Raw genomic sequence first — 16,838 nt, 5'->3', positions numbered from 1 at the left:
TTGGAATTCTCAAGGAATTAATACAAAATTATTTATAAAAGCCAGATGATGTCATGAGCATGTGGGAGGTCCTACTGTATGCTACAAATATGTGTTGCTTTTATTGATTGATGAATAAATCATTCAGCCAATGCATTGGCAGAATTACCTATGCAGGAATTTGGAACAAAAGATCAGAGAGAAGAGGGAGGGAGGGAGAGGGAACTGGGATAGACAGACATGTAAATTAAATAAAAAGAAATAAATTAAATTAAAAAAAGAAAGACAAAGGAGAGTCACCATTTAGCTGCTGGGGAGGCAGGAACCCAGGTATCAACAGAAAGACAACTCCACAGAGATTAATTAAAAAAAAAAAAGGTTTAATAATTAAAGGAGAGCTAGGCATTAAGAAGCCTGAGCCATTGGCTGAACAAGTGTAACAAATATTAAGTCTCAGAGTGATTATTTAATCAGCTGTGGGACCCAATGAAGAGGAAAACAGGTCCACTGGGTCCAAGGTAGATGGAAAATCTCTCTTACACATCAGTAAAATTTCAGCCTGCAGGACCCACATATTTTCTCCTTTGTTACCTCCCTACTCATGAGTGTACATGTCTCAGACGTCTTGCATTTTCTGTTTGCCCTGAGTGGTATGCTATCTGCTCTCAGTGTCATCTTTAAGTCCTGAACTGCTTTAATGTCTGAGTTTTGTTTCATCTTCTCAGTGAAACCATGGGTTTTAAGACATGCATATTATAATAACTTATTTTAATTCTAGTTAATTCATAAAACGATCTCAGTTTAACAACCCTACTAAACTGAGAGCAGGATATAGACAGTTCTTGTCAGGGGGATGAAGATTACAGAGAAAAATGATAAAGACCTATGTGAGCAAATGCAGCTATGTTATTCAGAATTTGTTCTCTTTACATGTTTTTGCACATGTTAAATTCCTCAGTACTTTATCCACATGGCAATTTAACTGCATTTTCTTTTTCTGAAGATGCCTTTTTTTTTTCTGTTTTTTTTTATTTAATATTACATTGCAATTACAGTTTTCCCTCCCACCTCTCCTTCCACCCCACCCCACCTTTGCCTCCTGCACCCACCTTACGTCCTCCCTAGCCCATCCACAGTCCACTCCTCCTGACAGGTAAGGGCTCCCATGAGTAAACATAGTCTGGCACAATAGGTATGTTTTTAATTGAAACAAAATTATATATTTTCCCCCTTTCTCTCTTTGGTCCATCCCAAGTACCCCCCCCCAACACCTTCCATATCCTCCCCACAACTCAAGTTGGTAACTTCTTTGTCCTTGATTATTATTACACATACATACATGTGCACACACACATACAAACATACACATATATTTAATTGTTAACAAAAGTCATTTTAAATTCACAACAATTTCAGGTGCATTCTTTTATAGTCTCAGGATACTCTATGGAAAAATAAAAATATTTGTACTTCATGTAAGTTATCTGGTAAGAAGCTGAATCCAGAATGAATTATCAATAATTCATCAGAGTTAATTATTCTATTTATATGGTTTTATGCTCAGATAATGAAATGGGAAAGAACATTTTCATATTTTTAATATGCACAACTCTTTCTTAATTTAAAAAATTATTTTGATAGCATTTTATTAGAATCATTACAAATATTTATCAACATTAAATTCCATTTCTGCATCAACAGTATCCTAAAACATAATGTACTTTTAATTATTAATATCCACTAGCACTCTCAAATGCATCATGGTCTGAATGGCAAATTATGCATACTCCTGCATTCATTTTAGGATTTTTCATTCTTTTACTTCTCAGCATTAACAGTGTTCTATCTGTGAATTTCATTTGTTCTCTGTTTATCTGACAATCCCTATTCATCCCTTTAGATACAAGTTAAACCCTAGCAATGCATAGTTAATTAATTTCTAAATTAACTCTGTTTCTGTAATTCCTCTGTATTTCTATGTGACTATTATTCTGTGAAATAATAATCTGTTTAACTTCATAATGATCGGCCCTGTTGCAAATTTGTGAAAGCAATATATTGTGATACCGTTTCCCAATATCTTTCCACTTCCATCAATATTGACTACATGACAAATGTTATTCCTATATAGTCAACAGTATAAGAGTATTTAATTTATTATAAACTACAAAATATACAGTGGAATGACAATTTTAATCAATGTACAAAATAACATTGGATTATATAAATCATTAAAACCTATGATATAATGTATCCACTAAAACTGTTTTAAAAAGCCCCACTCTATTATTTTGAGGGTGATAGCATATTTCTCTTTAATTTGTACATATACAAAGATATGGGTGATATGAACCCTGTGATACAAAAAAAAACAATGTGAAACCCTCATATGAAAGTAAATGAATAATGCCTTGTTATCTCATGAATGACCTTTGAATAACAGCGAGCAAATACAAAGCATGGGCATTTCTATTTACTTAATGCCAATTCTGATAGACTCTGAATGACTAAGTCTCCAGATTTGAACAAATCTAAAAGCTCAGTAAAAAATAATTTTAGAGAGGCATTCCAATTCTATTCCTCTCTCAGCAAGTGGATGACAGTGTCAAGGATGAACCAAGGCCATTCCTCACTTCAATAGGAATCCAAGTATGAGGCAGTTCAATATTATTTCCTTCACTAACTGAAGAAATATTTATTTACTTATTGGTTATTTATTCATTTTTTAATTTATTACAACAATGAGGATGGGACCCAAATCCTTACACATACTAGGCACACACTTTGTTAAGTTTTATCTCAATACTTCATTTGGAAATTTTATTCTTCTTGTCTTTTTGATAAATTTACAGATGGTTTATGACCAATCCTTTTTCCAATGACAAAACTCTTATTATAGGTTTTCTTGGATACGGATGTTTGACCTTAGTAAAATTGTTCCAGGACTTTTATCCCATAATTAAAATAACATTCATTTGCTAAGAATAGCTCTTTGTACTGAAGGATAATATGATGTATAGATGTGAAGCCTAGAACCAAATTTCTTATGCAGATGTCATTATTAAATTGACATAACTGACACACAGAAAAGGACAAAGAAAACAAACAGAACAGAATTCAGTGTCCTCTTCATTCCAGGCAGAAGACTGAAATCTATCACTCTGGATGTTAGGTATGACAGATTTTAACAAGAACTATTATTCAAAGAAGAGACGTGATATCAATTGATTAGGAATTAGAATTGATTCACGGGTTATTCATCAGCTTCCCAATGCTCCTATTTTAATGACTCAAAACTCAGGCTTTAAGTTATCTAAGACTGACATTGGAGAAGCCATATCACCCACATCTCAGAGAGTTGTGAGTGTAACCTACAGTGCAATAAGAAGAGTGAGCCACCCATAGATTATTTGCCAAGGATAACAAGAAGTTACATGGAAGAGGGTCATGTGTTCAACGAGCAGTGTTCCTCTTGGGAATATCAGCAACAAGAACCATGATAACACAGAAACAAAAGGAAAAGACAATCCCTGTACTCTCATATTCTCTCCCCATTCTATTCCATCCTCAGTGGAGCCCAGAGAGAAGAAAAGGTCAAAACTAATGTGTAAGTGGTATAAAAGGACATAGTCCAATGCATCATTTTCACATAAGATGCAGTGCTATAAAGTCAGAAGAGAAATTCAGGTTTGTATGAGGTTTGTTAATTTTAAACTCAATGATTTTATTCTGCCAAACTCTGGGTGAATATAAGTAACTCAGTTTCCCATTTAGTTAATAAATTCACTTTCACCTGCTTCCCCTTGAACTAAATGTCTGACATCAACAACATCTTCTGGGGCTTCACAAGTAGCTCTCACTTGCTAAGTTTTAAACTCTTCCTGGCTCCTGCTCTTGTGTTTTCATTTGCTGTCAAGGGGAGCCCTATTTCAGAGAGGCTATGCAGACTTTGTTTGAGTATCCTCTTCCAAGAATTTTTCAATTCTTGAGTCTAGATGGGAAGATAAACATTATCACAGTTTTGATCCTTAAGGAGGATTCAGCAAAAATCAGGCAAAAATAACCATTGCAAGAACATTTAAAACAGGGCTTCAAAATTTCTGGGACATGGATGCTCTTAAGGACTGTGCTTTCAGCCAAGGCAGATTTTTCTTTTTGTATTTATCAAAAGCTTTCTTAACTGTTGCCTCCAGTTATTATTAGTATCCTTACTAATGGCAAGAAAGAACATGGAAAATTTCCTAGAGAAAGCACAAAATGTGAATGGGTTTTCTTTGTTGTTGTTGTGCTTATGTTGAAAATAGGTTCTTTTCTCATATAATACATCCCACCCACAGTTTTCCCTCCCTCCTCCCCTCCTAGCTTCTCTGGCCACACATCTCTACAGTGGTGATATATTACCTATGATTTATTAAAGCTTGCTTAAAGATTCAGAAAGCAAAGACAGCCTCAAGCTATAGAGATCAAGCACACACCTTTAATCCCAGCAGACATAGAGCTAGATGGTGGTGGTGCACACCTTTAATTCCAGGACTCAGGATTAAGAAGCAGATGGATCTCTGTTAGTTCAAAGCCACATTTAATACATGAAATTGATCCAGTCATAAAAGGAACAGCTCACACAAAGGTGATCCTCAGTACCTGGGATCACATTCCTTTAATTCCAGCACTAGGGAGGTGGAGACAGAATGATATGGTTGGGACTCTAAGGAGGCAGAGGCAGAAATCCAGAGCATTTTTGCCTCTGAGGATTTGTGGAAACAGGATTGCCACTTCAGCTGAATAGAAGTAAGACTTGCTTGGCTGATTTGCTTCTCTGATCTTCAGCTGAAACTTGAGCACAAATGTCAGTCTCTGTATCTTTTGTTTATCATGCAACGCTTGACTCCCTCAGATCTAATCCTCTTCTGTTTAGTTTCCTCTTCAGAAAAGAGCAGGCCTCTAAGAGACAACAAGCAAACATGACAAAACAAGACACAATAAGACAAGACAAAGCACTCATATTGAAGCTGGACAAGTCAACCCAATGAGAGGAAAAGAGGCCCAAGAGTCAGAGATACAAATTGTAGGTAAAAGGCTATGTAGCTGAGTTGTTGCCCCCCCCCCCAGAAACTTTTACTGGTCACAGAAGTTGACCCATCAAGGCTTTACACCACCTACTGCTAGGAGTCTTCATTAGAGTCATTCTCATAGATTCCAGGGAGTTTACATTTCTACCCCAACCTCAAAATGCTCCCCACTTCCAATTGCCTCTCCCAGTACTCTCTCCCTCCATTCCTCTACCCAACTGATTGTTCTTGTTTCCATCCCAATCCTCCTCTCCCCCAGCCCACTCGCTAATATATTTCCCCTACCCCAGAAGACCCATCCATCCTCCCTTGAGCCCTTCTTGTTACCCAATTTCTCTAGGTCTTCAGATTATAACATGATTATCTCTTAATTAACAGCTAATACCCATTTATAAGTGAGGACATGCCATGTTTGTATCAATACCTCACTCACGGTGACTTTTTCTAGTTCCATCCATTTGCCTGCAGATTTCACAATGCCATTCTTCTTAACAGCTGAGTAATACTCCATTGTGTAAGTTTACACATTTTCTTTATTCATTCTTCCATTGAAGGCAAAAACTTAGCCCTACAATTTGTCCTGCCTGCAAGATGTGCTTGGTTAAAGGTGGCATAGAACTTGTGGGAATGGCCAATCAATGACTAGCCCAATTTGAGTCCCATGCCACAAAAGGAAGGAACTGCAGGTTGGACACCCCAGTGACCTAGGATATAACCAAACAATATTGGCCCCCACAAAAAAAATAAGTCAATTAAAGGATTCTTAATGATATTCTGCTCTGTTCTGCTATACTCATAGATTAATTCCTAGTCCAGTTGTCATTAGAGAGGTTACAACCAGCAAGTGACAGGAGCAGGTACAGAGACACCCAGGCAAACTTTAGACTGAGCAATCAGAGAAGAGTGGTAGGAAGGAATTATTGTAGGTGCCAGGGGGATCAAGGATACAACAAGAACATGGCCCACAGAATCATCTAAGCAGAGATCATAGGCGATCACAGAGACTTGAGCAGTATTCATGTACCCTGAATGGGTCTAAGCTAGGTACTCTGCTTAGACCGTATTCTTGGGTAGCTGGGTGTTCTTGTGGGATTCCTACCAGTGGAAGTAGGTCTCTCTTGGAATCTTTTCCCTGCTGCTGGAACCATTTTTCTACTACTTGGTTTGTCTCATCTAGCCTTAATATGAGGGGATGTGCCTAGTCTTAGTCATATTTGGTTGGTATCACTGGAATGTCTGCCCCTTTCAGAAGGCAAACAGATATCTCAAGGAGATGGCAGGTGTGGGTAGGGACAGAATCGAGAGGAGGAAAGGGAAACTGTGGTTGGGATATATGAGAAAAGAAAAAATAAAACAGGAGAAAAGGGGAGTCGGAAATACACTTACACTGTTAGGAGACCTACAAGAACATCAAGCTAATAGCTATAACATACATGCAGAAGACCTGGTGCAGAACAAAATATACATGCAACGGGCCCAGGGCTTGTTGCCTCATTCTCTATGAGCTCATGTGAGACCTTCTTAGTTGATTTGGTGAACCATGATCCCCTGGTGTCTTCCATTGCTTCTGATTGCTACAATCTTTGCTCACTCTCTTCCACAGGGTTTCCTGATCTCTGGAGGGAGGAAACTTTGGATATGATAGAAAGCTACAATTTAGGTTCTCTCTCTGTACAATGTCAGCTGTGAGTCTCTGTACCCACTCTGATCAGCTGTCTGAGGATGCCCATCTGATAATGAGTAGATAAGGCACTGATCTATGAGTATAACAGAACATCATTAAGAATCTTTTTTATTTATTTGTTTATTTATATTAGACATATTTGGTTCTGCCCTAGGTCTTTGAGCCACCCAGTGTCTGGTTCCTGGCGACACAGACAGTGTAGGGCATGGGACACCTCTTGTGGGGTGGGGCCTCAAACCAAACATCAGCTGTCTCCTTCCACATGTTCTGTGTTGGCATTGCCCTCAGACACCAGGAATTAATGGAATGCTAAATTGAAAGTCCACTAGGTCTGTAACCATTGGAAAACATTCTATGTAAATTATAATTTTAAATAAAAATTTCAATTAATTTATCTAGAATTCATTTTTTATGATCTTCAAAATTAATCTTTTATGTGTTTTCAACTATTTTGTACAAGTAGGACATGTTTTTTGTATGTGTATTTAATGGAGGTATTTTTAAAAGAAGAGAGATCAGATTTGCTATGGGTGGTGCACTTGAAAATCTGTTCAAAGCAGTATCAAATCTTGGCATTTCACAAAGTTTGCTGCAAAACCACAAGGGCACAACAACAACAAAAAAAGTCACTATTTTTAGATCTCAGAAAATCAGTCTTAAAAGGGTCTTCATTTAATGAAATACAACATGATTTTCAACTCCCTTTGGTTCTGTGACAGTTTATTTTTGATTGAAGTTGCTATAGAAATGCTATTCAAGCTAGACAGTAGAGTTGTGTGTGTGGTTTTTTTTTTTTTTTTCTCTGTGTAAAACTAGAGCATGAAGCACACAGGGGGAGCACCCATTGTTCACCGCCCTACTATTGCCTTTTGAAGTTGGGGCTCTCTGGAAGTCACTGAAGGTAGCTGAATTGATTTCATGTATTGAAACTCACCTGGGAATAGTGGGTTACACTATATGAACATCTTCATCTCCAAAGAACACCTCATAATGAGAATGATGAAGAAAAAAAGGGACTCCCTTTTATTTCCAATACCAACTCTTGTACTCACATTATATATTTAGTCCTCATAAGGCCTATATGAATCGGGAGCTTTTAACATCCCCATTGGTCAGAAATTGATCTCATGATCAGAAAACTCCTCTGCATTTTGACCCAAGGCCCCAAGGGGAAAGGAAAGATTGTAGTTCTAAAGCTTAGTTTTGACATCCATCTACTCAGGTTCATTGTACCTCACACACAGCAAGGCAGACAGTCTGGTGTGACCCAGAGACTTGGTGAGCTTCATTCTTAACATACCTGAGGAAGGGATGAAGACATAGTTTGAAAAGTATAGTGCTAGCACCTCAATGGAAAGGGTAATCTTTCTTCAAAACTTTGACAAAGCAAGATCCTTATCTATATACTATAGAGCACTCAAAAATACCCAGCTTATTTCTGGTTAAATTTATATATAAAATACAAAACAAAAAAAAAAAATACAACCATGGACACTGTAGAGTTTTTTTTATACTTTTAGCAGAGATAAATGTTTACAGGGACTCTCTCTCTCTCTCTCTCTCTCTCTCTCTCTCTCTCTCTCTCTGTGTGTGTGTGTGTGTGTGTGTGTGTGTGTGTGTGTGTCCTTTTTCCTCTCTTAGATAGTCAGCAAGCTGTATTAGAGAGAACTACATATAAATTATGATATATGAGATCTTAACTGTGGCTAGTATATACTGAACAAGTTTGATCTTTTTGAAATTTCTTTTTCTTTTGTTTTTCTTAGCATAAAGACCTTTAAAATCAGCTTCAAAGCCTGAAAGCCAACTAGGGTGGAAAATATCTACAATGTTCTTGTGATTTTTTAATTTATTTTCTAAGCCAATAGCCAATCATGTCATATAAAAAGTCATTAAAAGACACCCAGAGGCAAATTTCTTACATTACTGTTGAAATATTCAGTGATTGCTATGAAAATCAAACACCTATAGATTTTAAAGGATTACATTAATGACTCCAGGGTAACACTCTATTAAAACTTTATTTCTCCCTTTGGAATACTAAGGAACCTGTAGATTAGTCACATTCATGTCTGGAAAATGCCTAGCTATGCAGTGTTCCAACCCCCTCAATTTAGTCCATTAATAAGATTTAAACCTCATTGTAATTCCTTTGAATATTTTTACTTTTAATCACTCATCTTGTACTATGTCTCTACAAACATTGGTTTTATATAACATACAGCAATTTTCACAAATGTGGAGATTTAGTCTATCATAGCCTCTGCGAAGTCTACTTCCCATATGTTTTACAGAACATTTTCTGCTCAGATTATTATTTTATGGTTCTCTATTATCATTACCTACTGAAAAAAAATTTACTATTTTTCATGCATTAATTCATGTCTTCACCTAAAATGTAACATGAAACAATAATAATCATGATGAAAAAATAACAAAACATCTAATTGATGTTTATTTCAATTATTCTTTATTTCTCCAACATACCCACACATATGCAAATGAAGACACAGTTTTGAGTACACATTTATTCCCTTAGACTAAAAGATAATAGGGGCAAGGAATCAAATGTATTTAAAATGTAATTCCTAGGTTCATTCAAAAAATAATTTTTTTAAAAGTACAACTCTATTATCAGTGAGGGTACATAAAAAAAACATATACATAGGGCACATTTTCTTAGTATATTAACTTCATTCCTGGCATGGTCAGCAATTGTATGTGATGCCATATTTCACTAGTTTTTGATATGGAAGTAAAAAGAATTTTAAAATAATCAATGCTTCTTTAACTAATGATTAAATAGTCACTCAAAACCACAGGTTTTTTATGCTTAGTTGTATTTTTAGTTTTCCTTATAGGTAATAATGATATTCAAAATGTACATTTTGTGGGTGAAGCTGATTGGACAAAGGAGTATACTGTGTGGCACACCACAGATCCTGATACCAATAGGATGAATGAAGAGATGTTGGAAAGATGGAGGAGCAAGGTGGTATCTAAGTCATGGTTCTCAGTGAGGAAAGTGGTAAATATGGCAGCCATCCAAGTAGTGAGCCAAGTTGTGGACACAGACTCACAACTCAGGAAAAAATACATTTGCTCCTTTTTTTTCTATTTATTTACACTGCTGTATACATAAACATGCCTATTTCTCTAGGAGATGCCAATGCTATCTTCTAATACATAAAAATATTCTTAATAAGAATAATAGTAATAAAAAGAAAACAGGTAACAAACTTTAGACAATAGTGTCTTACAAAGTGAAAAATACATATATCAAGATTTTTCACACAGACTTTAAACATCTAGACTTGTTATTTTGTGAAAAATAATTAAGCTAAAATGAGTCAAATGAAATTGAACAGCTTATAGAAGCCTACTGAATTATGCAATTATTTTCTCACATTAATTTTATTTCTCTGCTACTTATCTGATATTTTGACAGCTAATTTTTCAGTGAAGTATAAAAGCTACAAGATAAGATTTAGGATTTACAAACACCCACTTTATAGATTACAGGACCAGAGTTGAAAGTACTTAGGAATAGTTACATTTAGAAATTGACAGCGCTCGTATTTGAACAAATGTTTAAGTGTGTGCAAGAGAAAATGACTGATACAAAATGAAGTATTTTTCTTTATTACTCAGTCGTGAAAAAGCAGGCTGAAAGTGAACTCTGTACCTATTTGGAAAATTCATTTGTTACATATCATTATTTCTCCATTTAACTTCAATTAAATCTGAGTATATTTTTCTTTTCCTGAACTGAACTCTATAATTAGAATCTTCTACAACAGCTGTTCTTAACCAACCCAACACTGTGAATCATTAAAACAGTTCCTCATGTTGTGGTCACCGCCAACCAAAAATTAATTTTGTAGGTATCTCATAACTGGAATTTTGCTACTGTTTTGAGTCATAATGTAAATATCTGATACTCGAGATATCTGATATGTGACTCCTATGCAGGTCATGACTCACACACAGGTTGAAAACTGCTTCACAAGGTGAAAACTAAAATGTTTTAATGTAATTGAAATTCAGTTAACTGGATATTATAGTAACAGAGCAAAACACAAGTTCAAAAATGTTAGAAAAAGAATCAACGATGAGAAGATGTAACTACTGATGTAGCAGCGAGATGAGAGCCATTGGTTGGGATACCCAATCAATTTCTGATTGCTCAGGAGGAATATACACAGGAGGATTTCATACCTAGGACTATAAACCTGTCCCAAAGCCAATGACTTGAGCTAGCATAGGAACCAGGGCAGACCTTGTTGTTCTGCTAAATGATTATGCTGTCGAAAGGCATTCTAGACAGTTACATTCATTGTTACCAATTGATTTGTTCTTCTCTCAGTCACAGTCAGAAGTGTTTTTTTTTTCATAAATATATTTATTTTTTTTTTAATTTTACATAATGATCCCTTTTCCCTCTCATTCCCTTCCTCCCATTCTCCCTGATCCTTCTTCCCTTCCCCCTCTCTCCTACTCCGCAGGGAGGGTGATGCCTTCCAGGAGGGATCATCAAAATCTGTCAAGTCATTTGGAGTAGGTAAGTAGTGGTGAATAAAGCAACTCACAATTGGTTAGAAGGTTAAGGGTTAATAACTCTGAATGCTCAATTATGTACATATCATCTCTCCACCAGCCAAAGTTGATAGAATTTTGTGGAGGAAGAGAAAATAAGCATGGAAGATGCAGCAGATGGAGAACCTATGATATGCTAACATCTGTACATGAGATATCTGTTGCACACATCAAGTCACAATAGCTGCAGTTACAATACCTGACAAAGATCAAGGTATTCAAAATTCAACAAAACAGGGTGGGGGGGGGAGCAGTCATCGAGGCTGTTGTGAGATTTCAGTCCCTTTAGCCATTATGACATTTGGGGTAGCAAGCCCTAGGATGTGGTCTTGTCTGCCTACACCTTGTCTGCCTGTATGATAACTTTAAACCTGTGGGAGAAGGTTGAGCTCTGGCTCCCAAGCTCTCCTGGGTGGTTGGAGCAGAGCAGATGGCAGAAAGGCGGCAAGTGGTTGGTGCTTGGTGTGTTTCACCCCTGGGCAGAATGACAGGACGAAGGTAGCTGGATCAGTGGTGACATCTAATCAGTTCTGTATTGGTGAGTGTTTGTCCCTGTCCTAGAACTAAATGAATTCTTGAGACTCTTTAACAGACTCTGGTAGCCTCAACAATATTGAAGGGCCTATGTACAATTGATGTCTTCTAAAAAATGGAGCAACACTCTTCTTTGGGGATGTGGCATCTGGTAGGTTGCTCATAACCTAAGGAATGGGCACATGCCTGTATGCATTTGGGCACCATTAATTGGCTACAGAGGTATATAAATAAATAAATAAATAAATAAATAAATAAATAAATAAATAAATAAAATTTGACAGGTATCAAAGAAAGATGAGGTGAAGGTCATTGGAGGCATTTAGAGGAAGATAGTGGTAGATTGATATGACAATATACAGTGTGCAAAGGAATGAGACATTCAATAAAATGTTTTAAAAATATGAAAAAATTATTTTTTTACCATTTAAACAAATTAGAGCATCATTATAGCTACTTAAAAGTTATGAATATTTTGGTAGAACATGAGAATGAATTAAAATCTTTTGAAATTATGTCAAGTATAAGTCTTCACATCCAATTGAAACATTTTTAGACTAATTAAAAACAAAAGCAACTTCACCAGCTCTAGTAATTAACTAGGTTTCCTGTACCAGGCATGAAACAGGGAGGGAAGATTGTAAGAGCCAGAGTATCTGGGAACTTGTTATGAAATTATGTCTCCTAGTAAAATCAGAAGATACACCCATACATAGTCTTAACAACATGACTTTCCAAATGTGAGATGAACAAGGATGAGAACAACAAGCAGGCAAAATAGGGTGCAGAAAAGCCCGTGAGGCCTTAACACTATAGGAGGGACTATAGACCACTGAGCAAGAAAGCTAGTTCTCCTCTGGGAAATGTACACTATCTGATTTTCCAGTATGAATTAGTCAGCCCTGAAAACATACATGAAAGTAATATACAGACTGAATAGGTTATATTTAGAAATGGATGTGTTATATACACATGTATGCAATACCAATAAGTGAATAAAGAGAGTATAAATTTAATGTACCTCGGGGAATAGTGTATATAAAAGTTGGAAGGTAAAAATGTTCTAATCTAATTATAATCTCAAAAGAAAAAAAAAACAAGGAACTTCATGAAAATCAAAATGCACTTAAGCTGGTCACAAAAGAAAAGAGTGGCAAAGACACACTTCAATGTTTATGAAATACCTTACTATCTCATTCCTTATTCTGGAAATGTGTCTTGTTGTTAATGTTAGCTACTTTAGACAAAAAAATTCAGCTCTCCAAATAAGAATTTATGACTATAAAATGTTAACAATATTTATCCAGCATTAAGGTGAAACATGGGTATTTTTCAATTAATTTTTTTTTTATTTTACATATCAATCCCAGTTCCCTCTCCCTCCCTCCCTCTTACCCTCTCTCCCCCCTCCCATGCATCCTCCCCTCCCATCCCCTCCCACTCCATATGTAGGTCTATGCCATCCAGATGGGGTCATGTAAATCTGACAAGTCATTTGAAGTAGAGACTAGGACTTCTCACCTGTCTATAGATTAAGGGAGTATCCCTCCATGGGGGGATGTGTCCGCAAGGTCTTTTTGTGCACCAGGAATACATCCTGGTTCCACTGTCTGAGGTCCACTGTTGCTTAAATTGTTAGTTAGAGTCAGACTTCTAGATCTCTAGACATTTCTTTAGGTTGTTTTCTCTTAAAACAATAATGGCTCCCTCTTTTATATTCTCTCTCTCTCTCTCTCTCTCTCTCTCTCTCTCTCTTTCTCTCCCTTTTCTGTCTTCTATTCCCACCCTGACATGGGGTATCTTTCTAAGTTAATATAGGAAATGTGAAAGGGACCAGATCAGGCGGCAGGCGGAAAAGCCATACTCCTTACAAGCTGGAGTCTTCAATTGTCCTGTAAATATCTGTAGTCAAGGAAAAGTTTTAAAATGCAGTATTGTCTTGAGGAATTCATAATCAAGAAGTGATTATGATCATATATATATATATATATGTATATATATATATATATATGAAAACTAGCAATGCACTACTATTTGGCACACTCTTACTTCTTTCTTGGAACTTGCAGTTCTGACTTTAATGTTTTTCTCTCCATATCTATCTCTCTTGCCAGAACAAAAGCTTTCTGAATACAGATGGACCGTGCTTTAGCAGAGTGGTGCATACAAAGAAGTGTATGAACACTTACAAACACATAAGGAGCTAAGTAAAGCTGATCACACTAGAAAACCTGCTCTCCACATCAGAGTTAGACTGATCTTAACTTCAGTTGGGGGAAGAATCAACATATAACTTAGCAACCAACCCATGTAAGCTGAGAGTATGCAAAATGTACCTGAAAGTATGTTGACTCTTCTTGTAGGAAATCAGATATACTACTTATGTAGAAGACAAAAGGACCTTGTGTGCACAGTTAAGCACCGAAGAAGCCAGGAAAGTTAAGCCCACAGCTTTTCTCTTCAGTGGAATGAGGTGCTTAGCTACTCTTCATAGAATACCAGAAGTAATGCAGTTTTACAACCTGGGTTTCCTTTGCAGTCTGATGAAATGGTCTTTGCCTGTATTATGCTATACTTATCTCAAGCTGACTTATCTCTAAGTCTAAGTACTTTGTAAAGAACTTCAAAGTAAATATGTGTTAAACTGTTGTTTGCTTGGGACTGTGTTAATTGTTGTCTGAATACATTTTTCCCAAAAATGAAAGATGTGTTGTGCTTAATTATGGCTAAAGAAAAATGATCTGAGTCAGATTTGAAAAGTCCCCATCCAGCACCTGTTACAATAAAATCAGGATGGCATGAGTTTCATTCTTATCTCAACTGATCATTTTCCTTTGTAAAGTAAAGCTTGCAGGAAGCCACCACAATTTACTACCATTCCATCCTGACCTCCGAAAATAAGAGACTGAACTATTGCCAGGCCTGCCAATCAAGTTAATATATGCCTCGAGATTATTTAAACCACATAGCCAATATGCTATCCTACTATGTACTATGTTTAATGTTGGGTTGCTTTTAAGAAAGCCATGTAACCAAAATTAGTAGTTTGTCTTGTACTTCACTCCTAATCAGATTTTACAATATATTTTGTTCTTTTTGATGGGAGATGTCATGTTTATTTCATATTTTCTTCTAATTTTAAATATTGATCTCAGTTGCCTCTCCATCCCATCCTCCAATGCCCCCCACAAATCCCCACCATCCCATCCTCCATCTGCTCCCCAGAGAGAGTGAGGCTTTCTATGAGAGCTCAACAAAATCTGTCAAGTCATTTGAGGTAGGGCCTAGGCCCTCCCCCTGTGACTTTAGGCTAAGGGAGTATCCCTCCATGGGGGAATGAATTCCCGAAGTCCCAAAACTACCCAGGTCTCCTAACTGAGAACCACGTTCAGGTTTCAGGGGTTGTGGGTGGGTCCTATGTTGGTTTCCCAGCTATCAGTCTAGGGTCCATGAGCTCCCACATGCTCAGGTCAACTATTTCTTTGGATTTCTCCAGACTGTTCTTGACCCTTTGCTCATTACTTCTTCCTCTCTGCAACTGAAATCCAAGAATCTGGCCTGGTGTTTAGCTGTGGGTGTCTGATTTTGCTTCCATTATCTACTGAATGAAGGCCCTAGAAAGGCATTATAGGTAATCATCAAACTCATTATCCGGGAAAGGCATTTAAGGTAGTCTCTCCACTATTGCTTAAATTGTTATTTGGGGTCATCCTTGGAGATCTCTGGACATATCCGTAATGCCAGATTTCTCTTTAAACCTATAATGGCTCCCTCTATAATGGTATCATATTTCTTGGTCTCCTCTATTCTTTCCCTGAGTCAATCTTCCTGCTCCCTCATGTCCTCCTCTCCCCTCCTCTTCTCCCTTGTCTTTGTCCTGACTCCCTGTCCCCCTTTCTCCCTGCTCCCAATTTGCTCAGGAGAACATGTTCTTTTCCCCTTCTCAGGGGGACCATGTATGTCTCTTTTAGGGCCCTCCTTGTTTCCTAGCTTTTCTGAAGGTGTGGCTTGTAGGCTGATGATCCTTTGCTCTATGTGTAAAATCCATATATGTGTGAGTACATATCATGGTTGTCTTTTTGTGACTGGGGCCCACTCAGGAGGGTTTCTTCTAGTTCCATTTCTGCCTATGAATTTCAACATACCATCGGTTTTTTTTCCCTGCTAAGTAGTACTCCATTGTGTAAATGTACCACATTTTTTTTCCATCCATTCTTCAGCTAAGGGGCATCTAGGTTGTTTTCAGGTTCTTACTATTACAAATAATGCTGCTATGAACATAGTTAAACAGATGCCATTGTTGTAGGATATATGCCTAAGAATGGAATTGGTGGATTTGTGCTAGACTGATTTAAGTCTAGCTATATGAGTGTGAATTCCCACTAGCAGTGGAAGAGTGTTCCCCTTTCTCCACATCATCTCCAGCATAAACTTTCATTAGTGTTTTTTATTGTAGCCATTCTGACAGGAATAACATGTTATCACAGAGTTGTTTTAATTGTCATTTCCCTAATGGCTAATGACACTTTCTTAAGTGTTTTTCAGCCATTTTAGATTCCTCAATTGAGAATTCTTTATTTAGTTCTGTATCCCACTTTTTAATTGGATTACTTGGAGTTTTGGTGACTAGCTTCTTAAATTCTTTGTATATTTTGGAAATCAGCCCTCTGTCAGACGTGGGATAGGTGAATATCTTTAACCATTCTGTGGTCTGCTGTTTTGTCTTATTGAATGTTTCCTTTGCCTTACAGAAGCTTCTCAGTTTCAGGAGGTCTCATTAATTTTAAATCTCAGTGTCTGTGCTACTGGTATTATGTTCAGGAATTAGTCTCCTGTACCAATTCATTCAAGGGTACCTCCCACTTTCTTTTCTAAGAGGTTCAGTATAGATGGGATGTTGAGGTCTTTGATCCATTTAGATCCTACCTATCCAAGAGCATGGGAGATCTTTCTGTTTTCTGTTATCCTCTTTAATC

The sequence above is a fragment of the Phodopus roborovskii genome, unplaced genomic scaffold (genome assembly GCF_943737965.1).
Source record: "Phodopus roborovskii unplaced genomic scaffold, PHOROB, whole genome shotgun sequence".
Lineage (NCBI taxonomy): Eukaryota > Metazoa > Chordata > Mammalia > Rodentia > Cricetidae > Phodopus > Phodopus roborovskii.
Note: the sequence above shows the minus strand (reverse complement) of the source record.